General features: G+C 38.8%; 1 long non-coding RNA gene across 3 annotated transcripts; it reads left to right on the top strand.

Moving 5' to 3' along the window:
- The first annotated feature begins 31 nt into the window (after nt 1–31).
- LOC133082311 (uncharacterized) lies at nt 32–25,853 on the top strand. Of its 3 annotated transcripts, none has more exons than XR_009698936.1 (5): nt 32–170; nt 1,353–1,526; nt 9,696–9,768; nt 24,151–24,194; nt 25,038–25,853. It is a non-coding gene; the product is annotated as an uncharacterized LOC133082311 (long non-coding RNA). The 3 variants fall into 3 exon arrangements; XR_009698937.1 differs by having other exon boundaries at nt 9,696–9,772; XR_009698938.1 differs by lacking the exon at nt 32–170 and adding an exon at nt 1,083–1,221.
- The last annotated feature ends 1,760 nt before the right edge of the window (nt 25,854–27,613 follow it).

The following is a 27,613-nucleotide window of genomic DNA, read 5'->3' as shown; positions in this document are numbered from 1 at the left end:
GGGAATGGCAAGCAGCGCAATGTTCCAGGCTTGCCTCAGAGGACGAGCTGTTGCAGCCTTGCACGATCAAAATAGGGCCTTTTAGGTTTGAAGGTTGAAGCTGAGCCCATATTTTGGCTTCAGATGTCGGGGGAGGGGGAGAAACTGACAGACCCAAACAAAGGAAAAATGTAAGTACCATTCTGGGTGGGGGGCAAAGAAATGGTAGGGGTGTTCACAGTTGAATTTTTCCTAAGATATAATAAAAAAAATTTGAGAAATACATTGGGGGTGTTAAAATAAGTAAATTGGTAGCTAGTTCGCTAAGCGGGGGGCTCATTTACTTAACAAGAATGTTCTTGATGTGAACAGTCCAAAATGATTACATGAGAGGGAAAGAAAGGGGGAGAGACAGATGATTTGGTCGTTACCGTGCAAATTTGTCCTGACCATGTTTAATTTTGCCTGATTTATGCAACCTTTTTGCGAGACGTGTATTTCGTTTAAGGAACTTTTTCACGGCAGACTTTGAATCTCCTTCAGGGGTATTTTGAGGGGCTGAGAAGAGCAGGGGCTCGTGTGTCTCACCCATTTTTCCTCCAGCGGCTTTGCAGAGGCTCACCGGAGCTTTTTAGAATAAAGAAGTTGAGAATGTGAAATTGCTGGGGAGACTGAAGAGGAAGGGGAAGGAGGAGTAGATTTATAGCTGAAGCGGGTTTGTAAGCTCAGCCTCTGCTTTGCGATTATTTTTTAATATGTGCCAGGCATTCCGCTGATTTCCATCCTGGCTTGGTTGTGGCTTTTTGTCTGTCTGTGTGAGCCTAGGGTGTTCCCTGTTTTAAAGCCGGAGTTGTCACAGCCTGGGCGTTTTCTGTTTCGGCTTATGGCTTTTTTTTTTTTTTTCTCTTTTCCTGAATGAGTGTCCTTTGTGTAACCCCAGTAATTCAGAAATCCTGCAGTCATAGGGACTGCCCTGTCATGTGACTTAGGTACTAGGTGCTGCCTGCGATTGGTCAACAGCTAATTGGCGGGTCCCTATAAGAGGTCCCGCTTCGGGCGACCAGCCACTCTCCTGCCTGGGCTGCTGCTCAACAGGGGCGGGGGAGGGGGGGCGACGGGTGTCCAGTGATTCAGCCACATGTGATAGATGACCAAGGGACTACTTCCTTGGGGTCTGCACATCAGTGGAAGATACCCAAACTGGTTGTGGCTGCCTTGATCAAACTCTGGCCCCCTGAACTGGTAACTGTCACTTTAATGTAGCTTACTGATTAAACTCAGAAAAATGCAGCTAAAAATCTTTGCCAGGAACTTGTGTGGACTTACTCCCTGTTCCCTCCCTACCCCCCTTGTTCTTATTCGTTTTGTCACAGGAATGAAATGCAGATAACTCTTTAGAAAACTTTCGTAGGAAAAAAGCAAAGCGCCTCGTGTGATCTGGAACAAAGACATTTTCTAATCAGATTTATCAAGCTGTGAAGAGGGAGTTTTAGCGAACGGAAGCAGCAGCATTCTGTCACCAGGAAATACTGCTTTATCCAGAATTGGTAAGTGAAAAGTGGCATTGCTCCCTAATAGATATCATATGGTGTGTGTGGGAATTGTAAAATTGTTCACAGACCCCTAACAACTGTGTTGAACCAAAGAACACATAAACAGAGTGAGGAATTCTAAAAAAGGAGCAGCCCAAGAATACAGCATAAAGGCTGAGAAGAAGCCAGGTAATTAACAAAGATGAGCTGAGCGTTACCAGTTAGCCAAATATATGTAATACAACCAGCTTGGCTCCCCGAACCCCCGCCACCTTTTTCTTTTTATGAGGGGGAAGAAAATAAAAATGGGTTCTCTGGTAGAGTTGTGGCATTAACATTCCATGGATATAGATTTCCATTTAGTCTGAACAGTATGTGTGATAGATATTTAAAGGGATGTTTTCAGAATTAGTCAACTTGCCCTCCTTTCCGTCCTTCTGCACTAGGATGTCAAGAATTTAGTTAGAGCTCTACAAAATGATAGTTTAAGTAATGCATTGGAAAAATTTCCTACTGATTGTGAAAGGCAGATTAAGATGGTAACAGATTTTTTTTTTACACTTGTGTCATGAATTTTAAGACTGTTCTCTTTGATTACATTAGTACAGTAGAAGGTTTATTTCTACATGGTTCATTTTTGAGAGATGTTTTGAGATATCATGATTAGCAGTTCTTACTGGTGTGCCTGTGTCTCTCTTTCTCCGGAACCTTAAATTCAGTTTTCTAATCTTAAATCTGAGCTGCCCCTATGTTTAAATTTCCAGAAAAATACAATAATGCTTTGAGTAATTGTGTTATATATATATATATATATATATATATATATAAAATAGGTTCTTGTTCATGAACGGTAAGGAAACACAATGTTATATTAGGCATGAGTGTCTGATTTCTTGATTTGGCTTCTTAAGAATGATTGTGGTGGAAAAGTTGAATAAAATAAGAAAATAAAACTAGAATGGAGGGTGGCTACCTGATTTTATCAGTTTCTTATTGGTCAATAGAAGTAATCATGTGATGTCCACTTATAGAATCAGATGGAAAAATATTTTGTCCTTTAACTGCTAGCAAACATGTAGGTAATTTTGGTGATCTCCCTTTATGAATATGAATATATATAATTAAAACTATTAGTGACAGAATTGTAAGTTTAGGGTTATAGAGGATACAATATTATTTATTTACTTTTTAAAGTACATTATTTCAAATTGAGAGTTGAATCTGCATTTCTGACTTTGGGTTTTCATTCTGTTTCTTTCAAAATCTTGAAATCCTTAACTCGAAAGGGGAAAATGTATAATAAAAAACAGGATAGCAGTTCTACAGTTTCTCTTGTTGGCACTAGAGTGAGATGAGGGTGGAGGGAAGGAAGATGAATCTAGTGGGATCTGTTAATTGGTCTTTTTTTCCTGCTTATATACTTTGAGAATTTTTGGGAGCATTTTTCTCAGACTAATAGCTCTCAAGACTTCTGTAGAAGTATTTATTTTCAAAGAAATAGATAAAAAGCAAGGTAAGCATGGCCGTTAAGGGCAGGTCCTCCAATAAATCAGACTGGTGATCCAAACTTGTTAATATTACAAGTTATTTGACTTAATTAAAGTGTGGCTAAGGATATGGAAAAATGCTACTCTTTTTCTTGAAGTACATGGATTTATAGGTTTCAAAGTCTTGAAGACAGAAAAGTGGTGACAAAACATTAAGATATTTACAGGTAATTTATATCTGATTGCTAGTTTGTGTTCAGTGATTCACAATTGTTTTCAGCTCTGTATTTCATGGAAATACTTGGGAGAAACATGGTGATTTAATAATCTGTCTAAACACTGCCATGCTTAATGGAAAAAAGCCTCTATGTAATTTTTAGGTTTTACTCATCCATTTAGAAGCCATTGTTTTGAATGACAAAAATATGACAGAAGCAGGTTGAAACAGTAAATGCTAAAAAGTATATTCCAAAAGCATTTCTTTAGATCTTCATGTTTTCAATTCTTTGTGCTCCTCTCTGTTACAATTTATTAATTTTAAAAAATACATGTAAAATAAATAACAGAGCATTGCCCTGAATTCTCTGGGGTTATGGAGAGTCTTAAAAGTTTTGTATACTTTGTTAAAAGACATTAATGGTATGCACATGTCTTTGTCTTGGTGGGTACGTAAAGCTACAAACGGAAGGGACTCAGGTCAAGGGACAGACCTCAGAATAACTTCTCTTAAGTACTATTGATATTTGCAAATCTGGGAATATAAACACTTTCCCTTTGGGCTTGTATTTACATTTTTGGTGTGGTATACAGTTCTGCCCGACTAAATGTTTCGAGGTATGGATATGTATATGTGTATATATTTGATTGGAAGGGGGAACTTTAATCACTAGCGGAACAAGTGGCTGTTTGTCAGAACCTAGATAAGCCTCATAGTGTTGTTCCTATAACAACTGAGGGGCTGGGTGTTGAAATGTAGCTTTAAGTTCTCGGTTTGCAAATGTCATTCAGACCTCCCACTACAGTCTCACTGAGTAGGAGGATAATGAAAAGGGGAAAAAAGCATGAAGCAATAAAAGTATCTCCGTTCGTTCCATGTCTTCCTGACTTGCCTTTGTGTACCGATCGCCATGGGAGTGGTAAACATAGGTCATGAACAAAGCACTACTTGAGTATAAAATAAGTGGAAAGGGGTCAGAGAAGCTGGGGAAGATAAATAACAACATATGGGGGTAATGAAGAGGCAAGAGAAGTCGGTTTCCATGCGTTTGTGCAAATCCTTTATCCAGTGCTGACCAGCAGTGCAAACATCTTGAACTAGTTATTGTATAGCTCTTCAAGAGCTGCAAATATTTCCTTAAATGCAATGTGGAGAAAATTCCTTCGGTAGCAGGATAGTTTACCACTTTGGCATAACATTTATTCATCTCCCCTAGATGGACTACAGAGCATCCTGTATTCTTTGAAGGTCCATGTTTTTAAGTCAATTTTTTAAATCATTTAGTAGCTTGTCTTTTTTCCATAGGAAAGATAGGGTTGTACTATTAAAATAGTGGTAAAACTTAAGTATATTATCCTATATTCAAAAGTTACTTTTAAAAACCCTTAAAGATTGTTTGAGACCTGTTGTTTGTGGAAATGAATTGGTTGACTGAGAAGCTTATGGCACACTCTATTTGGAGGGGAGGAGGAATTGTTTAGATTATATTTGGCATAGATTAATTATGCAGTTGTGGATTTCCCATGCCTGAAGGGCTTCCTATTTTCTACTCCTAAATGGTTTTGACTGTTTATTTGGTCATCAGCATGTCCAGAAGTTAGAAAGGAAAAGAAGACTTCAGTGGGTTTTGCCCCTTATTTACTATATAGGTCCACCGTCGCTCGCTTCTGAAATCCAAAAAGGTCTGAAAACCAAAAGATTTTAATGTAAAAAATTTGGTAGCAAATCCTGACCTAAACTGACATGAAGCCAGTGTTTATAGTCTTTATTTATCCCAATTAGTAGGATGTTTTTATGTTTTACTGTAGAAATTATTAATGTGTTTGATCTTGGAGTGCTGGAGTTTTATATAGATAGAATAGTTACCCTATTATCTTTATAAAATCGTCATCATAATAATCAATCTGAGAGTGAGATAAGGATTTGTAGACCTCTCATTACTGGTATACGTTGAGCTCACGTTATATGCCAGGCACTGCTCTAAACGAATCATTGGCATCTAGGACAGTGTCTGGCACATGGCAGATGCTCAGTAGATGTGTTTTGGTATAAAATGCTTTACATATATTAACTTACTTAATCTTCACAAAAACCGAAGAGGGCCAATATGGTTTTTAATCCCCATTTTACATGGAGAAACGAGGTGAAGCAACTTACCCAAAGTGTCCCAGCCAGGAAGCGATAGAGCCAAGATTGGGAAGCAAGCAGTCTGGCTGAGGTTTGCTCTTAATGAGTCTGCTTCAGGTATGAGGGAGGCCTGAACATGTGGCACTGGAACTCTTGACTGAGTCACAGGGGCGTTTCAGCTGTTTATTCCTAGTCACCCCGCTCCTGGTGTCATCAGACATCACCACCATGGTCATTACCAGGGGCCTGCCGCGGAATGCTTAGAACAGGTTTTCCTCGGTGGGAGGGTGGGTGTCCCAGGGCTCTGAGAGGCTCTTTATCTCTTTATAGGCTTCCCAACAGGATCTCCATCAGCAGTCAGCCTGACATCTTTATCTTGAAAAATGAAGATGCACAAAATAACTCTTTCCTCCGCCCCAAGGAAATGATCTGGAATAGTGGGAAGAGTCTCTTTCTGGAGACATTTCCTGGGCCCTTAACCCAGCAGGAGGTCTGGGCTCTGAGAAGGACACGGGTCACTGCAGAGGGAGTGAACTCCTTGGCGTGGGAGCCACACTGGACACAGCAAGGGTCCCTGTGGACCTTGTGCTGCATGACCCTGAATCCACAAAAGGATACTTTTAACAATACTTCTCAAAGAAGTGTATAAGATGTCTCTCCAATACCTCTATATTTCTAAGGATAAAAATTCATTCCAAGCTGATAGCAACCTCCCCATTCTACTTCCCAACTTCCCTATCCCACTATCTTGCTTAATTTTTCTTCTTAGCACTTATCTCTGTCTGACATAGTATATGTTTTACTTATTTATTTGTTTGGCGTTTCAGTCAAATACTAGCAGTAATGTTATCTTTGAACAAATGTAAGGGTCCTAGATTTACTTCTCTTTGATCTCCTTAGTCAAACTCATTCCCTCCTATCAATCTCAGACTATCATAAATAATGAAATTTTTTCTGCCCATTGGAGTTTTCTTACTGTTAGTTATTTTTATATTCACAACCACGAGAATTTCTTTTTCTTAAACAAACTGTTTCGATTGTGCAATCAGAATTTGGAGAACCCATGTCTTCATTCAGGAGAGGAAACTTAGCCAAATTTGAATATAATCATTGAGTATTTTTAAAATCAAGACAATTTTAAATTACTAAGGGAAACATGCAAAGTAAAATACTTTTGTATCTTATGAATTACCTTCAATTTAGATAAGGAACTGGAGAACAATACATAACATTTATTCCAGTGAAAACATCTTAAACTCGCCTACTTGCTATTCTTTTCCTTTGAAAAAATTTAAAAAATTAATATAAAACAATCATTCTACATATTAAAGAATGTAAATGATTTAATCTTGGACATTTCCTGGCTCAAGTTCTTAAATTCTCAACTGTGTAACCTATTGTCTTTCTACCCTATATTTATTCTAGTTTATACATTCCAAAGTATTTAGGTTAATCTAAAATATAAAATTGAAAAATACATAGATATTATTAACTATAAATAATGTGGTCACGTATATACATCATTAGAACGCTCATAGAGTTGATTTTCTTTAAATTCTTTTTTTCTTTAAATTCTTAAAACAGATTAGATGCATATAAAAGTTGAATATAAAATACTTTTGTTAAGTCAATATAATTGAGACATTTTGTTTTTCTTAGCTATATTTTAATAGCAAAATAGTTTCTAGTTGCTTTCTTTTAAATGGTCAATCTAACAAAGTAATAACTTGCTTAAAAACGAAGTGTAACTGGTTACTTTAAGGTAGAAGATGGAGTCATTGATTATGAAAGGCAATCTAAGGTTTTATTTTAAATGATCTTCCCTTTCTGCCTTGGAAGAGTTTAATTCTCCTTAAGCACCTGTTTTACTGAAAGCCCATGGCTGGTGGTGGTATTAGAAGAAAGCTTAGTTTTCCCACCTTTCTTAAAGCAGATGGATAAAGACTTTTCAAATGAAAACCCATTGATTTCTCTCAATTAGTTGTGTGATATATATAAAGTGAGACTAGAGTTCTTAACAATGAGAGAAACTGAGTGACTTTGTACAGGCCCAGCAAAACGTTACAAGGTGCTTTCAAAGTTCTGATTACCTGAAAAAAACCTCCAGACATCCAGACATTTTCCAGTGAGTATCAAGTATGTGACAGTGGTTCCTATGACCCCAAGACGGTACCTGTTCACAGCACCCATTGATGTGTTTGCCCCCTAAGAGGCCCAGGCTTTGGAAATAAGTAGACTTGTGCTTTAAGCTCACTTGGCCCCTTGCTAGCTGAGTAAGTTATCCCATTTATGTCCGTAAGCCCCAGAGAATGGAGCATCAGTATTTAGCTTCCAGGGCTGTGGCATGAGATAACACATGTAAAGCACATACTGTGGTCCCTGGAATAATGGTACTTAACATGCTTGAGTTCCTTCCCAGATCCTTTCGGGAACAGACTTCAGTTTAGTCTCAAAGCCTGTGGATCCATTCTAAGCTATATGTTTTTCTTCACACCAGATTAAGCAAAACAGTGATGATAATGGTGGCTGCCATTTCTGGCACACTTCCCATGTTCTGGGTAGGCACAGTTGTGAGTACTCTACCCACATTGACCTGTTTAATCCTCTTGACAACCCATTGGTGCAATTATTATGCCCATTTCATAGATGAGGACACTAAGGCACAGAGAGGTAAAGGAATGTGCTTAGGGCCACTCAGCTGATAAGCTGTGGGACCAGAATCTACATCCAAATAAGATGTCACCAGTACAGATGGTAAGTACTTCTGGCAGAAAAGCAGAATAAAAGTTGATTGAACTTGAAAGTCTCAGAAATGGTCTTCTCATCTCTATTCTGCGAAGTGTCACATCTTCCAGGCCTGGCCCTCTCAATATTGAAATACAAAATTGACTTTTTCTGCTTCTTATTACACAGATCTCTGGGAACAGTTTTAGTCATTTGTGTTTTATGAGTTTTAATTAGGCCACTGAAGTCCAAGAGGGGAATTCCTTGTTTTCAGTTGATCTCATGCACTAACACATTTACTCATGTAACTTCCCCTATTTTATTCTCTAATGTTTTCACTTGAAAATGGGGGTGGAAGGGAGAAGTATGTGTTTCGGGTCCTAAGGATGCACTTTCATCAGCCTTTCTGGAGATTCTTCTATCGGTATAGCATTCATCCATAGAAAATAAAATGAGTAAGAATCTGTGATTACTAATATTTTCTCCTTTATCTCCATCTCATTCTGGGTGTAATCTAGAGGGGCAGAATTTGTAAGTAAAGAATTATAAGAAGCCATCTATGTGCATAAAGCCCTTTGTTTGGATGAGGAGTTAATTTTCAGAATATGGGAAAGGGGTTTCACCTTGAGAATTTCCTCCTCTTTCAAATATAGGTTAAGAATTTGGTTTAGAAGGCAAGGGCAGGTCACCGTAGCCCGTGGGTTCTGAGTGCTTAGAAATCTCTTTAAAAATTCTCTTGGCCTTGGACTGAGCCTGCCCATGGGAGGATATATTAAGCATATCTGTCTTCATTCGTTCATTTTTTCATTCATTCATTCATTTATCCGTATTCTCGTGTAACTCATTCAACGCCTACCTGCAGACACATGAAAGAAAGGACGGGGTGGAGGGTCCATTAGGGGAACGAAGGAGGAGTAACTACCAACTCACTCTTTGTTCCTTTCACCTTAGTGACTACATCTTTTATTTGATCCTTTGCCATCTTGGAGGCAAGGCACATTTCACAGACTGACATTCATTAAAGACTTTAAGCATCTTCCTTTGGCAGCCGGACTTCTTTTTTAAAGTAAGGGGGAAAAAAGGACTCATGACAGGAAAATAATGCAGAGAAATGGTTTTTCTTTCTTTTTTTAATGGTGGTGGAAGAAGGGCTCATAGTAGGGAATCTGTCAGTAAATCCGGTCTAAGAATTCCCCCAAGCTTTTGACTCATTTCTCTGAAGAAAATTAAGAGACAACAAAGGCCTCCACAACGATGTCTTGGAAAATCATTTTTAAATAGTATTTAAGCCAATGTGGACGTAAAAAGTCCTGTTCTGCCCTCGATTAAATTTATTATGAGTTTTTGAAAATATCTCCAAGTAAAGGCGGGAAAAATGAGGGATACCCTCTCTTTGGGGGAGATGAGGATAGGGAGGAGGGTTTATACTACTAACTCTTCAAGAAGTGTTACTTGGTACCATGCTGCAGTTAGGAATACTATTCCTCAAGGCAGACTGGGTCATCATCTTTACGTGTGATTTAGCAGTGATTTAAACTTGGGTGTTATTTTGCATAGTTTTTGAAAAACACGTAACTAACCATTCAAACTCTTTGTAATGGCACAAACTTTGTGTGTTTTCTGATACAGGTTTGGCCACAGCAACAAAGGCGATGAAAATGCTTTATATCTCTTAGCATGAAATGCGAAGTCTACATCAACAGTAGGTATATATGGCCCAATGGAAGGAAATGTGAATGTAAATTTAAAAACAAAATCATTCAACCTCTAAAAGGATGGCTCCCGATCTCAGGGCTCTTTCTCTCTGAGCTAGATCAAGTAAGGACTGTTTGTGACAAGTTAGGTCGATAAAGATAGTAAATTTCTACCTTTTCTGAAAGATTCTCCTGTATCTTCTATCCTTGGGGAGCAGGGAGAGTATAAAGAAACTGTTCTTTCTTCCCCAACCCCTGCCTAATTTCTCTTCACACTGTCCACCTGGCCCTTGAAGTATGGGGTATTTGATAAGATGTTAACAAAAAGTGTCCCACGTGCCAACCAGACCTCATAAGCTTGTAGCAGAACAATTGGCCAAGCTGTCAGGTGGGAGATGTTCACTTTACAAAAATGTATTGCATACCTACTGCATGCCAGATGGTGTTCCTAGTCTGGGAATACAGCAGTGCACAAGGTCCCTGATTGCATGGAGGGGGCAGGCTGACAGTGATTGAACCAATAAGTAGATGCCAGGCGTTAGAAGGTGCTAGAGAGAAAAAATAAAACCTGGTCCAACAGAGAGGTCGTACCCAGGGGCCCGGGAAAGAGCTGCTTTATCTAGGGCTGACAGGAAAGTCCTCTCTGATGTTGTGATATTTGTGCAGAGGTTTACCCGTGGGAAAGTAGTCGATGAGGTCTGGAGGTGTAGTGAATTGCAGATTGCGTAGGGCCCTGTTGGCCATAGTAAGAAGCTGCTAGAAGGTGGGAGACGATAACAGAAGAAAAGGAGGATGGTGTTCCGAAGGGACAGGTGATTTCTGCAGGGAACCTGGGGAGTCCAGCCCATTGTGCCTCATGACCAGAGTGTGTACAAGTTGTGCAGGGCACTCTTTTGGGAAAATGCTACTTTTTTCATTTAAATTATGATGATATGAAAACCTTGGTAAAGAAAGATAAAGTTGAGCTATCAACTCCTTATCAGCTAAAGATCCAAAAGTGGGTAATTTTTTCCTGTCGTATCTATTCCTCAGAGGCGTGAGGTTACTCAGTTTTCTAGCAGTGGGATGCTTCGATTCTATTTATACTTGCCCCAAACGCACTTTTGATGGGGCGTGTCTTTGCTGATTTTACACTCGGTGAGAAATAGTTTAGGCTTTTGAACTGCGTGGTTTTTAAGTAATTCTGTGTTCAAAATGGTTTTTGTAGCCCCTAGTTTTCTGTTCAATCAATTGATAGGTTCCCTCTTAGAATTCTGTATGAAAATTTATTGTTTGATACGGGTTAAAAAGTCATGTCACACAGTGTTCATTTTCACAATTGGAGGCAGAAGGGGATCATGGGAAAATAAAAGCAGTTGACCAGTTGGGAAGAAAACACTTCTGCAGTTTCTTAAAGATAGAGTTGATTGGTGTAAATGAATTGCAGCCCCTTGTCATTCTCTTACTCTCATAATCTGATATTAAAAGTCCTACCTTTTGTATAAAGTAGGTATAATTTCTGTTATCTGGGAGTTTACATGTTAAGAGACATGGCCTCAGTGAGGTGAGACATAAAATGTATATATAGGTCATTTTATCAACCTTGGACCATGTCACCAGGCCTGATAACAACCAGGGCTTAGCAGGGACTTGGTAGCTCTTTGGAGGTATGGTCCAGGTTTATCTTACTTTACATCACCTGAGACTTCCCATCTAACTTTTATCACCTAGCCTGACCTAGCCTGACTAGTTAGTTATGCATTTGGGTTAACATTCATATTCTTTTAGCCAGGAACCCACCTGCAGAAAAGAGTTATTGCTTTTGTGATTTATAGTTTAGTTCAACTGGACCGGATTTCCTTACCTCCTCTGGCTGAAACTGACTGAGAGAATGACAGTTTCACTTGTGGGGAGGAGAAATCAGTACCTTGGGAACATAGAGTGTTTCGTGGAGGAGGGCCTAGTTTGCTCCTTTCCATCTTCCCCCTAAGGTAGGAACTCTGCACTGAGAGAGGGAGTGAGAGTTCGCACATCATGAGGAAGCTGACCCACTTGGATGAGCCGCGTTGGGAGCTGAGAAAGATGTAGAAACGGATAACGAAGGATGTAGGGGAGCCTCAGGGTACTGGCAAATCTCTCTGGTCCTAAGCCCTGGTGTCCCCGGGCCCTGGCCTGACTTCTTTCTGGTATCCCTGATAGGATGTCCGTTTTTGCTCATGTCCTGGGAGATGAGGGGCATGCTGCTGACTTCCTGAGCAAGGAATTCAGGAATGGGCATTCAAGACACCATCTCCCCCCAGATCCTCCTGCATACATCTCTCTCAACTGAATCTACTTTCTAGGTGGACTATGGAGAGCTAGACATTAAGGTTCCTTTTCTATCAGCCTATGACTTCTAGCTTTGAGGGAAGCACATATATTGCCCATGAAGTCATGTGTTCTGTTCGGTCCTTCCTCTCAGGCTGGTCACGTCTCATGGTCTCCCGGGGCTTGAGCCGTTTTGCCCCATGCACCCTGGGATTTCCCCCTTTCTTCCCCCATATAAATAGGCAATTTGTTGCCTGTGTTCTAAGACCTTGCTATTTCTGCTTTTGACTGGAGTCTATTCTGGTACGATTGTGTGGTAGCTGGGCACTGCAAAATGAGTCAGTTCCTGCAGTTTGGTTACAAGTTCTCAAAAAGTATTTCAGAATGTGGATGTGGTCAGCAGAGTCATTTTCCAGGCATCTAAAAGGAAACCCACATCAACTGTAACAATTGAGCTGCGAACCGATGGCCCTGCACAGCAGAACTGGGCCTGCTTTTCCTCAAAGGAAAGCCCGTAGCAGCCCTCAAATCCAGCCTGCTCTACAGATCTTAAAGGAGAATTCTTCTTCATGCTTGCAAATCACATTTTAGCTGTGACTGTTTGCGCAAACAACATGACAGAGGTTTTGGCCTTTGTCACTTTTTGAATGTAGGCACACGTCTGACATAAAAAAATTATTTTTGGAAAATGGGATCTTATGGGATTAGAATATAATTAGTACAAAGTGTGAAATGTGGTTTAGAGACAGAAACTTTGGTGATTTTCAGCTAATGCACTGAGGAGGAACTAAGATGGTTTAGGTACTAGTAGAATACATGGAAATATAATTACTTTTTTCCTAAGTTCTGAACTTGTGTAGACTTAGCAGCAATACTGATAAAAAATAAAGTTCTTTTCAAGCTTTAGAAGAATTTCAAGTTTGTCATAACATTTAGAGAATATTTTAGTTCAGCATAGGTTTTAGAAAATAATCATTGTGAAGTTTTTATCCTCTTGGGTACCCATGAATTATGTAAAATTTTGACTGAGTTCTTAGTTACCAGTCTTGTACCATCTGTTAAAAAAAACTGGGGTTTTTAATAATTAGAAAACAAACAACATAGAAAAAATGGGCAAATGGTTTGAACAAACACTTCACTAAAGAAGATATACAAATGACAAATATGCACATTAAGAGATGTTCAACATCGTTAGTCGTTAGGAAAATGCAAATGAAAAAGACAATGAGATACCACTACACACCTATTTGAATGGCTGCAGTTAAAAAGACTGACTATACCAAGTGTTGGCAAGTTTTTGGAGGATCTAGAACTCTCATAATACATGTAGGTCCAAGTGTAAAATGGTACAAACATCTTGGAAGACAGTTTGGCAGTTTCTTAAAATGTTAAACATACACCTACCATTTGATCCAGATATTCCACTCCTAGGGAAAAGAAAGCCTGTGTCCCTATGAAGACTTGTACATGAATGTTTACAGCAGTTTTGTAAGTAATAGCTAAAAACTGGAAATAACCCTAATGTCTACCAGCAGGTAAATGGATCAATCAATTGTGGTGTATCCATATGATGGGTTGTACTCAATAGTGAAAAGGAGTGAATTATTGATATAGTGAACAACACAGATGACCCTACACTAAGTGAAAAAAGCCAGACCCCCCCAAAAAAGTACATACTGTATGATTCCATTTATATAAAATTCTAGAAAATGCTAAGCAATCTATAGTGACAGAAAGCAGATCAGTGGTTGCTTGGAGTGGGGGAGCTGTGAGGGGGCAGGTGGGAGTGATTACTAAAGGGTATGAGGAGACTTTGGAGCTGGTGGATAATTTCATTGTCTTGATGCTGGTGATGGTTTCATTGGTGCATATGTATGCCAAAACTTATCAAATTGTACACTTTAAATATGTGCAGTTTATTGTGTTAGTTCTTAATTTTAAAAAAAACCTAAAAAAAATGAGAAATCATTTTTATAGATGGAGGGGTTTAAAAATGCCCTTATTTGGCAAAATAAAAACTTAGCATCTCTTAGGAGAAAAAAACTGATGAAGTTTTAATGGTTTGGGGATAGAAATGTAACCTTTTAGTACAGATGAGAAACCAAAGTTAAACTGTAATAATTGCCATCGCTTTAGTTCCTCCTGTTTACAAGGTGTTGAAGCAAGTGGCTCAGAAAGTATCTGGTCCAGCCCTGGTTTATTAGCATTTGCACTTAAACACAACTACTGTAGCACTCACTGTATGATGGGGGCTAAAGCATCTGAAGCAGGGTTCAGATTGCAAAGACATGAAAATACTACCATCGTATTCTACCACTGTGAGAGAAATAAAATCTCTTCTATTTGCAGAATGCATGAAAATTGGTAAAGTACTTTAATAAACCTCATTTTGTGGGGTCATCTCAATGATCCCATTATAGGTAGGGTAAGTATTATCCTCATTTGCTTGGGGAGCAAACTGAGACCCAGTGAAGCCAAGCTGTTTGCCTGGATCACAGAGCCCCCATCTTCTTAGGCAGAGGTCACCATTCTCCCCATGGCACCTTGCTGCTTCCCCAAACTCATGTCATTGAGTATTTGGCCTGGACTTTTTGCTCATCAATTTGTCAAGCAGTTACTAGAGTCCCTTCTATTTGTATATGAGGTGTTCATGGCAATGATCCCCTCTAATCCTGTTTCACCATCTGTAAATAGATAATAACACAACCACAGGCTTCACAAGGTTGTTGTAAGGGTCAAAGACTTGGATGTGAAAGAACTGTGATAGTTGGGCAGTACTGTATACACAGCGGGTGTTGACATTTACTACGTGATTGCCTTCATCCGGCCTGATTACGGATGGCACAGTACTGAGCGGGTGGCTTTGTAAAACCAACAAGGAAACATGAGAGCTTAATTCCATTATTCGCACCGTGGCTTCCATCAAGATTGCCGTGTTTCATTATAAATGAAATCTGGTGCACTGTATTATTTTAAATTCTTCTTTAAAAGATCTCAACAGTCATTCGTTTTGTCCCAGCCACGGAAACTGGTGGCTTTGAAAGGAAACAGCATAGAGCTGAAGGCGCAGGTGCCATTAGAGTTTACTTAGCCAAGAAGGTTGGCCCATGCCCGGCACCCCCTTTCCCTTTGGTTGTGTTGACTGACATGTGTCCTTGCTCTCTGTCGCTTTCAGTGGCCCTCTGTCTTCAGTATCCCTCTTCCTTTTCACATTCCTGGTTTGGGGGCAGCTTCCTCAGAAGAATTCTTGACAGGTCTGTGGCCACCCAAACTTCTCCCTAGTGTATGTGATAAACTGTGCGGGGACCAGTATAGGCTTTAGTACTGTCTAGTACAAAACACATTTTCAGGAGACAGGGAGAAAATTCTGTGGTCCAGTAAGTTCAGGAAAAGCTGGGTTGAACAACATTAAATAAGTTTCTCTCCTGCAGGACTTTTCAGAACCTTTCATGTTTGTATCGAAACTTCAAGAGGGGCATATGGTACGTCTACAACATTTCCTAAATTTAACAGATTCCAAGAACTGTAGGGTTTTTTTTTGAGTCATCTCTTGGTTTAATACTCCAAAGAACACACTTTGGGTAATGCTGTTTTGTAACCTGTTATTTGATATATTGGTAAAATGACAATTTTCTTAAGCGTTTTCTGTCTGTCCCTACTGGCACATCTAAAACAAAACATGACGTGTTTTCTTGACCGAGTCTCGAGAATTCTAGTTTCTCAACTTTTTATTCATGATTTTAAAATTTATTGAGGTTCATTTAACCTTAGGAAATCAGAAGATATAATAATAAGAGCGTACAAAGATTGTAAGATTTTGTCTGAGTATGAAACTCAATCTAGGGAATACCTATTTGTTTTATTTTGTTTTTTTTTTATCTACCAAATCCTCTAGATTCTGCCCTTTTAAGTACCTCCATTTATTCCATCCCTGATTCTGTGGCCTGTCCTGGCCTCCGTAGGGGCAGAGATGAAAGAAAAGTGGTGATGTACATAACAGCTCTCTTGTGTCAGCATAGGGTTTGCATTAACTTTTAGTGTTTCCAGTAGTAAGATGAGTTTGACTCTCAGCATGAAAAGGATTATCATCGTATGGATGGCTTTTTTTTTTTTTTTTTTTTTTTTTTTTTTTTTACAGTTTGTTCCCCAGACTATAGAAAGTTCAATAAGCAGGCTAGGACTTAAAAGAGAGTGTCAGAATGAATAGTAATTGTCCGTGAGAAATTTCAACAGGTTTGATGCCATTGCCTCCCAGCGAGAAATGGGAGGCAGGAGGACGAACATGGGGTCAGGAAGGGGAGCAGGCAATTCTGGACTTAGTAAATTGGGATCATTCCTGGCTTGTGACATCTACATGGGATGTATAGCCACAGGCAGGATACCCCAGGAAAGCTTGGTCTTGTGGTTTGGATTGCTCATGGGGCTCTTGAGGGTGACTGCTCTTCTAGAATTGCCATGTTACATCTAGTGTGTTCTCATTAGACGTCGAGGGTTCCCCTTCATTTCTGAGCTCCTTATAGCCCTCCTTTTCTCTAAATGAGAGGCTTTTGCTATTCCTTTTTGACTAAAAATGACTTCTGTAGCCCCCCCAACACACACACACATTCTCTTGTCCTCTTTGAGCCAGTCCTTTCAAGGTTATACTATCCTTCAGTGCCATGTACCTCTCCTGACCTCTTTCTCCACTCACAGAAAGAGGAACCAGATTTCCCCAGTGTTACTTACCATCACTATAAACCGTAGTTTTGTTTCTGTTAATTCCCCTTTCAACCTAGCGATAAAGGTTGCCACTGCTGCTCCCCCGACCCCGCACAGGAAGAAAGACTTCCTTCCTTCATCTCTTGACTTTGCCCAGGCCTATGAATAATCTTCCCTTTCTCTTGGACTCCGGATGCTCACCTTTTCTAACTTTTTTTTTAAAACTCCCGAGAGTCACTCCTCCTGTATCCTTCTGGTTTTCTCCATCTGGTAAACTTCCTTTTCTAGCTAGTTCACAGAGGATGCCCATGAAGCTGTTGCCCCATTGATGAGTGCCTCAGTGTTGTAAATGAGTGTTGGGCTTCTCTTCTACTCCCTTTTGGCTGTATTGACCGACATCTCTCCTCTTTGCTCTCTTCAATGGCCCTCCTTCTTCGGTATCCCTTTTCCTTTTTCCATTCCAGACTACTTCTGTGACCATCTCAAAAATCCATCTCCAACTGTGAGCCAAGAGCTTAATCTTTGGATATTTTCCTCCATTATTTTTTTGAATCTGACTTTTAATTAGATGGATAGTGTTTCCCTGAACACTTTCATTTGTTCTACAGAACTGTCCATCCCTTGTCAAAAACCCTTCACTGGGATCATCAACTAATAAGGTGAGAAGAAGGTGGAGAAAAATGCTGTTGGCAAGACTTTTCATGGCCCTTGGTTTGTACTGAGTTATTACCGCTGAAACTCTTTTTGTTTCCTTATGACCAGTTGGCGAACTGGTCACACATCCACTGGGTGGCGCCCACTCTGGGAGCGAATATTTGGTGCATTCTCTAGAAGTTTCAAAATAGCCAATTACCCCCTTTTCCTTTATTTAACACATATCAGAAAAGTCTTTCTCTATAAATCTCAATTAACGTTCCCATTTTCCCTTTGTTACACAAGTACCATTCAAGTTTTCATCTTATTCCTCCTTGCTAAACGTCTTGTGGGTGCTGTAGCTGCTAGGTCATCAGATAGTATCAGTTAGTATGATATATGCTACATTTAGCCCTCCACCTTCTTTTTTTTTTCTTTTTTTTTGGTCAACACATTCAATTAAAAAAAATTTTTTTTAATTGAAGTATAGTTGATTTACAATGCTGTGTTAATTTCTGCTGTGCAGCAAAGTCACTCAGTTATACACATACATACATTCTTTTTAATATTGTTTTCCATTATGGTTTATCCCAGGTTATTGTATATAGTTCCCTGTGCTATACAGTAGGACCTCGTTGTTTATCCATCCTACATATAATAGTTTGCATCTGCTAACCCCAAACTCCCAATCCGTCCCTCCCCCAGCCCCCCGGGCAACCACAAGTCTGTTCTCTATGTGTGTGAGTCTGTTTGTTTCATAGATAGGTTCATTTGTGTCATATTTTAGATTCCACATATAAGTAATATCATATGGTATTTGTCTTTCTCTTTCTGACTCACTTCACTTAATATGATAATCTCTAGTTGCACTCCACCATTTTCTAATCATTTTTATTAGCCCCTCCAAATCTTCACACTTGTCTGTTAGCTGTCTCCCCTTCTCTTCCTTTGTGGTATGAGCCATTTACACAAACCACATAATTTTAAAAATCAACATGCTAACTAGCACAGGGAGATCAGCTCATTGCTTTGTGTCCACCTAGAGGGGTGGGATAGGGAGGGTGGGAGGGAGACGCAAGAGGGAGGAGATATGGGGATGTATGTATATGTATAGCTGATTCACTTTGTTACACAGCAGAAACTAACATGCCATTGTAAAGCAATTATACTCCAATAAAGATGTTTAAAAAAAATCAACACGCTACTGTAGACCTCATAATAATTGAAGCCCAATGTTAGCTGCTGGTAGACGTGTATGATTTTTGGAAGAGGCTTCATTTGCTCACAACATACTTCATTTCATAGCCATCGCAAGCAAAGGAAATTGTAACCCATGGATGTTCCCTTTGTTCTTCCTTCTATCCTCTTCTCCCATCCCCTGCCATTACCTGTTCAATTGTCTCAATTCTTCCATTTCATCAGAGTTTACTTGTCCTGTGGAATGAAGGCAGTTAGGATAGCCTTCCTGAGCCCCATCTTCTGTGCTACAACGCTATTCTCCTTGTGCTACAAGGGACTGTATAGAAATGTTCACCTTGAGAGAGTGCTTTCACTAGTCTGCACTTCTCTTAGGAAAATATCCTCTTTTACAAATAGCTTGATCCTATAAGCACCCACAGATATTATAGAAAAGTACCATAAAAGTAAGATGGGAAGTGAGTAATGTTTAAAGGATAAAGAAATGTAAGAATTTTCCTGAAATGGAGATAGTCTCCTGTTGTTTTAGGTTATTTTGTTTTTTGAAGAATATCAGTACAGGTGCCAGGCACGTCACTCAGATTTCTTTATTTGACAAATATTTATTAAAAGATGACTATGATCCAGTGTACCTGCTAGTACCTGGGGAATCTCAAAAGAACGGGACTCAATCCTTACCCTCACAGAACTCATATTCTTATAGGGAGACGTAGTTCTAAACAAATAATTAAAGAACAATTTGGCTTGTGTTTTTGCCTGAGACACAGACTGAGTGATCAGGGAGCTGGCCCTGAGTAGCATGCAGCTAACTTTTCGGAGGACTCCGGGAAGGCCCCTTAGAATCCTTCTAGACTCTTCTTGAATCTCTTTGAGCCAGGCCCAGCAGAGGGCGAAGAGGGGCTGGGCAAGCAGTATGTAAAGGCCAAGGATTTGCTCCTCCTTAGTGCATCTGAGCTGAGTGAAACTTGATAGGAAGAGTCAAGGAAGACCAAACGAAGAATTTTGTACCATGAGAACATTTGGTGACAGAAGGAGTTCTGTATAGTAGTGAAAGCGGAGGCTTGGTAGAGATTTGATTATACATGAAACCTGCACTGTTAGGCGTATGTGATGTCAATGCCTTTAGAAAATAGCACAAGGCTTAGAAATGAGACCAAATTTAGAAAGGCCCCAGTAATAGTATAGAATAGTAATGGGTTAATTGTTATTAAAAGTCTGTATCAGGGATTCTTGGGAGAACTGTTTTTTCTATTATTTACAGGTTCAGAAAATAGTCACCTTACTTTGATACCCTTTTTTTTATCATTAGTAGAAGAATGCAGATTATTTTATTTCGTTTTTTTTCCAATGATGAATTCCTCACCACTATTGCACACTGCCAACATTGTATGAAGAGAATTTAGGAGTTTCTTTGAGAGAGGGGGAGAGTGACAGAGAGAGAGAGAGATATTTGCACGTGGATTTAGTGCAATTAATTTCTGGAACTTGTCCTTAAAAAGGCAGTTACTTAGGTGAAAACTATCCTTTTTCTCTGAGTGCTTTTAGCAAGTAAAATGATTCATGTTTTCATCCAATCGTTGTTTAAAAAAATTTGGTTTGCATTGAGAAGGATTAAAGGCATGTGCCTAATTGCTAAATATTATTTTTTAAAAACTGGTCTGAGTGTGTCTTTATGGGCTGTGAGTGGTTTCGCCTTTAGAAGCTTGTTTTAGGATCTCGTGCCAACCCCATCCCTTCCCAGGCCTGTTCAGACTAGAGTTATCTGGCAGGGAATTTTTTTTTTTTAATGTCTTGAGCAGCAACATCTCAGAAAACGTTCACCTCAATCTTCAAGTTGACTTGCCGAGCAATTTACTAAATAAGTGAAGTGATATGAGAATCAAGTGACCATCAGCTGGTGTAAATGTTTTTGGTCAGTGTAGTCACAGGATCTCAGGTATGCAAGACTTGGACGGGCTGCAGCCACGTGCTGGTTATGGTGAGACCCTGGCTCAAATGCTCTAACATAACACAAAAGGAATCCAAGTTCACAAGAACGTACTTTAATTAGACACCTGTATTTAAAAGGTTGGTTTTTCCTCGGGCATAATTTCACCCCACGGCACACTGTGTAGACATATATGTGTGCATTTCTTTCCTGGGCTACAGTTAGAGTTAGACTTTTTGTTCTTAACCACGTGGAAGGCAGTTTGTCTGTTTGTTTTTTGTACACAATTTCATTGAGGTATCATTGATATACAAAGAACTGCACATATTTAATGTGTACAATTTGATGAGTTTACGTGTGCAAACACCCATTATCATCACCACAATCCAGGCAATAGACATATCCAACAGCTAACATAGCTTCCGTTTGTCTATTTTAATGCATGTGTGGTCAGAACACTTAACATGAGATCTACTCCATGGGAGGCAATTTTTGTTAGAAGTAAAATCTTTGTTCGAGTAATGTACTGGCGTGTGTTCTGTCAAATCCATAAATATGCTGTCGTATATTCCTATTTAGTTCCAGAAGGCTGCTAGTACATGTGCTAAAATATGTGAAAAATCATGGATGGGGATTGGAAGGGGACATCTAGAGCCAAACTTTACAATTTTGACTTGGTAAAGTTAACATTCTGGCAGTGCTATGAAATTGTTCATCCCTCTTCATTTACTGCCACGTACAGTGCTTGGGGTCAAAATTTCTTTCCAAAAGCTACAATTTCTAAAGTTAGGGATGCTTTGGGGAGGCAATATAGAATCATCCAGATAATCCCTTAAAAAGACAGGGAAGTCTACTCTTCCTTTCGTTGAATGACCCACGAAGCAGCATTTCATTAATTTCTAGTGAAACTTTGATGAGAATGTCAGCTTGGCTTTAAACATCAGTGGGTTTCTTTACTTCTTGGTTGGATTTATGGGTTGCCCCTGTTCTCATTCCGCAGGGTAAGCTCTTCAAATTCTAGGTTAACGTTTCAAGAAATGGTCCTTATCCCAGTTCCAAGCAGGCTTTCCAACAGCAGATAGCAGGCTTAACTTTTAATCGGTCTTTTCCTCCCTTTTAACTCTCTTTCCCATTATGTGTACCTCAAATAAATGGTCTTTAGCCAGCATGGACGGGGTTTTTTTTTTTATTATGATTGTCTTTGTTTTGTTTGTTTGTACTGTGAATAGGACTTGAGCATTGAGTACCTTGGTTATAATTCTTTCACCCGTCCCTGGGGTTTAATTGTCTTCTTGTTAGATAATAGAATTATGTAATTTGCCATTTTTAGTTTGACTTATTTATAAACTTCTAAAATGTATTATTGGTTAAGAGTCTATGCTATAGTATATTTCTTATATATTCTCTATATTTTAATAAACTTTAAAATGTGTATTATTGGTTAGTGGTTGACACTAATCTATAGAGTAACCTTTAATAAAATTTTATTTACAGTTTTTCCTTTTTGTATTACCTAGATAAATTTAAACGTAAGGGGAGAAAACTATCTTAACTTTATAGTTCTTTTGACTTAGGAAGATTTAGAGGATAGATAGGGTGAGCTTTGAGAATTAAAAATGCCATTCTTCTAATCTAAATATAGACCAAAATTTATAAAAGATGATCCTTTGGATTTTGGTGTTAAGACTAACCAAGCTAAACCCTTGCCTCACTTTAATTGTTAGTCTTATTATTCATAAAAATAGTTATGAACATTTAGTTTCAGTGGTTTATGAAATGTAAGTTTGTATGTTCTGTAAATGCTTTATTTTATATTGAGGGTAAGATTCAGCCAAACCTGTCTAAGCAGTCTTTTCTCCTACTTTGGTATGTACGCCCTGGCTTTTTAGGTAATGCCAAAATATACTTCATAGATTGAGTTGTTTTTAATTTATTTAAAAAGAAAAAAAAACCCAAGCAATCAAACAAAAACCTACTTCACTTTATAAATTCCATCCTTCTCCTTTCCTAAGAGCTAACCACCTGGTGAAACACTATTATTATAATTTGGCAAGTGGGTTCCCTCTTAAAATTAGACACTTGTGATTAAATAGTTAAATCATTCCCTTGAAATTTATATATTTAGAGCTCTCAGAAAGCTGGTTATCTCTTCTTACACTTAACACATTTTAAAACTATTTATTTATTTTTTTAAAATTTTAAATTGGAGTATAGTTGATTTACAGTGTTGCCTAACACATCTTTTTAAAAGCTACCTTTTGGGCAATAAATATTCCCACCCAGCTTCATGTTCAGTCCACTTGTACTAATGTAAAGTTCTAAGTGTAGACTTTCTTCCAATTGACAATAACGTTCCTAAATCTTTTCTAAGTGATAGCCAAAGCATTTTAAATTCATAAGAAGGTCAGATTCTAAAATGTGTGTACTTGGCGCAAACTTGCATAGTCATTTACATTCTAAAAAAAAATCCTAAAAGTGGAAAACAATAATTGGCTACAGCGGTCATGTGCTAATGTAAGAACGCCTTCTCCAAGACACCAGGCTTCTTCCCCCTTCGGGCGGGGCCTTTGTTCTGAATCTCGCCTCTCTCTGCCATGTTCTCTCACCACAGGTGTGTGCACAGTTCTCCTCTTCCTCCTTCAAAGAATCTGCTCAAATGTCACACCCGCAATGAGGCTTTTCATGAAAAGCCTTGTGAAAAATAGCATTCCTTTTCACTGTGGAAAAGGAATGGAAATAACCATCCGTACCTGTTGAGTTGCTTTTTGTCTTTCCCTACCTGCACCTTAAATCTTCACCTTTCAGTTCCATGAGTGCTGGGTCTTGTTTCAGTGTCACATCCCCAGTGCCTGGCAGAAAATAAGGAGAAGGCTCTCAGCAGGCATTTCTGGGGTGAATGAATGAATCAATGAGGAAGACACCTATCCTCTAACTTTTTTTATACCTACATGGTATTATGGGAGGAAAGCTTGGAACTGACATACCGGTGAGATGCTGCTTTGGATACTTTGTAATGTATCTTTTTTGCAGTTTTCCTAGGTGTTTTAGAAACTTGGTAGAAATAACTGTATCATCCTCAGTTTATAGAGGAAACAATATACTGCAATATACAGTATTCTTTATTGTACATATGTGCATCATTGCTAGATTACCCAAGTTAGAGTGTAGTAAGGCAGACAAAAATGCTCCAAGACCACAATGAAATGGTGGATTGGGTTTTTTGTTTGCTTGTTTGTTTGTTTTTCATATATATACATATATATATACACACACACACACATTATTTTTTACATTAAATATATACATTATATATATATATATATTTTTTTTTTTTTTTACATTTTACTGCAAAAACATGCCAAATAATCAACTGTAGATTTTCTCACAGACAATCATGCATGCTCTAGAAGGGCAGGGAATTTCATCTTTTTTGTTTGCTGCTGGCTCTCTAGCACCTGAGAGAGTATCTGGTACTTTCCTCAATATCACTCAATCAACATATGTTGAGTAAGTAAATAAATCTAGAGGTTGTTTTAAACTGCAGACATGGGGTTAGTGTCAGACTGTCAATAAAGAAAATATGCAATTGAAACCTAATACCATTCCCACATAAGTTTCCAGGATTGATGTCTTCTCTTTCCTTCCACAGAGCCCCTCCCTAGAAGGCTGCGGATCATCTAGCTGCTGGAATGTGTAGGTACCCTCAATGGCTCAGTAGCCAGTGTAGATCCTGTCTTTTGTAATCAGTAGCTACATCTGGCTACTGGGTCTCTGATGGCATCTTCTACCTTCTGTTACAGTGCCCTGAGTGAGGTTATTGGGAAGTACTCAATAATAAGGCTTTACCTTGATTTACACACACATATACACACAGGATTAAGTTCTTGGGTGGGTGGTAAGTCTTCCATTATTAGCTGGAGTGTGGGAACCATCAGGGTTTTATGAGTAATGAGGTGCATTTGATTTCAGCACCACAAAGGGGAGGAATCTGGATATTTTATCTGTGGATTGTTTATCTGTTTTTTCTCTCTCTCCCTCTCCTGTGGAAGGTATCATTTGGTCACAAAACTGTCTGTCTATCTATCTATCTATCTATCTATCTATCTATCTATCTATCTATCTATCTACCTACCTACCTACCTACCTATCTATCTTATCCATCCATCCATCCATCTTTTTCATCTCTTGACTTTTAAATGGCATTCTCAGAATAATGTGGTAATTTAAGGAAATTTCATTTGTAGTAAATACATCCCAGCAGTGCACTTGTGATTTGTGGTTGTCTTTTCCCTGTGTTAGAGAAGATAAATGCCAGAAATCTTGAATGCAGGGGGCATTTATGTTGAAATCATATGTGGGAAGGCTTGCAGGCACAACATCCAGGTCTGGGGCATGAACCTGGCATACAATGTAGATTTCTGTGTTTGTTGGGCAACAGCTACATTGTCTGCTGGGTTTCAGGCTACCTGGAAACACGTTCTTCATGGCTATTTTCATCAATGCTTCACCTATACTGTTTTGGAATAACTTTTCCAGGTGGCATAAGCCAGTGGGCTTTATCATTGGACAGAGTGCAGAGAAAGGACCCCATGAAAGCTGATCACCTTAGCAAAACATGATTTTGTTATGATTTCACCAAGATGGTCACACACCAGCCCGGGAAACTCAATGAACCAGAGACCAGGTGTAATGCCATCCTTCCTTCTCTCTGCCTCAACTCTCAAGGATTGGTCACCTACATGTTATTAGTAATTATTATTTGGATTCTATTCATATTTACTATCAGAAGTCATAGCACCTATGGGCCTCATCACACTGCCCTGCTACCTCACCATTCCTACTCATTTTGGCTTCCTGCCCACCAGCAGGAACCCAGTTTCTTTTTGTTCTCCTTTTACCACAGCCCTGTAATTTTTGTGAATGACTCTCAGTCTCACCAGAATCCATATCTCTCACTCTGTCCCAATATCCCACCCCATTGCTTGCTCCCTGAAGTGAACTCTAGAATTTAAGTAAACTGGGTTTTTTTTACCACTGTCCACCATCTCTTATGAAACCGGAAGAAGAGCAGCTTTCTTATGGAATGACCAAGAACTTGTAAAGATAAACCACCAGTTTGCAGGAGAAAAGGAAGAAAAGAATGATGGAAATAGCTTCTGGAAAACTATTTTTTACATTATGTTTTGTTTTTCTGTTCCTGGTAAATAAATTTAAATCTCTAAGCGTTAAAAAAAATAGACCCGTCTAAACCATTAAATTCTCAATAATAAAGGAACATAACTTTTAAAGGAGATGTTATAAACCCTTGGTTATATGAATTGGAGATATTTAGTTAGTAAACATGTATTTTAAATGAATATGACTTAACAGATTTAAAGTAGAAAATGAATACACGGAATGAAAGGATAAATGTCTGCATGTAATAGTCGATTTTAGTGATATAATGTATTTTTGTCACCCCATGCTGAATTCAGTAAAAATAAAGCCAATGACTTGGAGCTTTTAAAAGATTGTGCTTTTTTTGTGTGTGTATGTGTGTCTTTTGGCTTTCTATCCACCAATCAGTTCCATTGTCTATTCTGTACCCAAGTCACTGGCCTTTGTGCCCTGTTAAGAGAAAGTCATTCTACTCGAGCTATTTGACAGCTTTTGAAGAGTGAGAAGAGTCTCTGGGAAGCATGGTTATGTTTAATAAATTATAATTATCAAAGGGACAGTTTTCTTTCTCCCATCTCCACTCCTGTACTTGTGATGTTCTGAGTCCCTTTGGCTGTCATTAAACAAGACAGTGTTGACACTGGAGGCTGGTGTGAAGAAGAACCCCCTAGTTACATGGTCAGGTTTTCATTTCCCTCTCAAGTCTGACGGACCAGTACTGAACTGATCCCCAAAGCAAGAATAAAGGTACAAATGACTAGGGGCTTGTTTTCTCACTTTTTCTCTCACTCTATGGGACCCAGGAAAGGATGGACGTTGGTATGTTGGCTTTTCCTAGAAAAGGCACAGCACCCTGGCTATATGATCACTTTTTTAACTTTCCATTTTGAAACAATTCAGACCTTAAAAAAGTTAACCAAAATAATATAAAGACAGTGCTGGTAGGAGTTTAAAATGGTGCAGCTGTTTTGGAAACTTTGGCAGTTCCTCAGAAAGTTAAAACAGAGTTACCATGTATATGACCAAGCACTTCCACTCTTAGGTACGTACATAAAAGAACTGAAGATACTTAAACAAATACATGTGCACACATGTTCATATTCATAATAGCCAAAAGTTGGGAATAACCCAAATTCCCGTCAACTGATGAGTGGATAAACAAAAGATGCTCTATACATACAATGGAATATTATTCAGCCATAAAAAGAAATGAAGTACTGATAGGTGCTACAACATTGAATGAAACTTGAAAACGTTACACTAAGTGGAAGAAGCCAGACAAAACAGGCCAAATATTGTATGATTCCATTTGCATGAAATTTCTAGAATAGGCAAGTTTAGAGAGACAGGCAGTAGAGGAATGGTTGCCAAGGGCTAGGGGGAGAAGGGAGAGGGGAGTGACTCCTAATGGGTAGAGGGTTTCTCTTTGGAGTGAGGAAAATGTTCTGGAATTAATGTCCAAGTAATGGTTGCACAACTTTGTGAATATATTAAAGACTACTGAATTGTACACTTTGAAAGGATGAATTTTATTGTATGTGAATTATATCAAAAATACAGAGTGCTCACATATTCCTTGCCAATTTCCCAGCTGTTAATATCTCATGTAACTAGTTATAAAAATCAGTAAATTAACATCGATATGATAATATAATCTAGACGCCTTAAGCAGCTTTCATCACTTGTCTCACTGTTGTCCTATTTCTCATTCAAGATCCAATCTAAGATGCCACATATAGTTGTCCTATCTCTAGTTTCCTTTAACCCAGAACGGTTCCTCAGCCTCCCTTTGTCTTTCATGACTTTGCCACTTTTGGAGAGTACAAGCCAGTTATTTTGTAGACTGTCCCTCAATTTGGATTTCCCTGATGGTTCCTTCTGCTTAAATTCAGGTTACATGTGTTTGGCAAGAATACCACACAAGTGACATTGTGTCCTTGGTGCATCATATCAGA

The sequence above is a fragment of the Eubalaena glacialis genome, chromosome X (assembly GCF_028564815.1).
Source record: "Eubalaena glacialis isolate mEubGla1 chromosome X, mEubGla1.1.hap2.+ XY, whole genome shotgun sequence".
Lineage (NCBI taxonomy): Eukaryota > Metazoa > Chordata > Mammalia > Artiodactyla > Balaenidae > Eubalaena > Eubalaena glacialis.
Note: the sequence above shows the minus strand (reverse complement) of the source record. Positions and strands in the feature narration are given on the sequence as shown.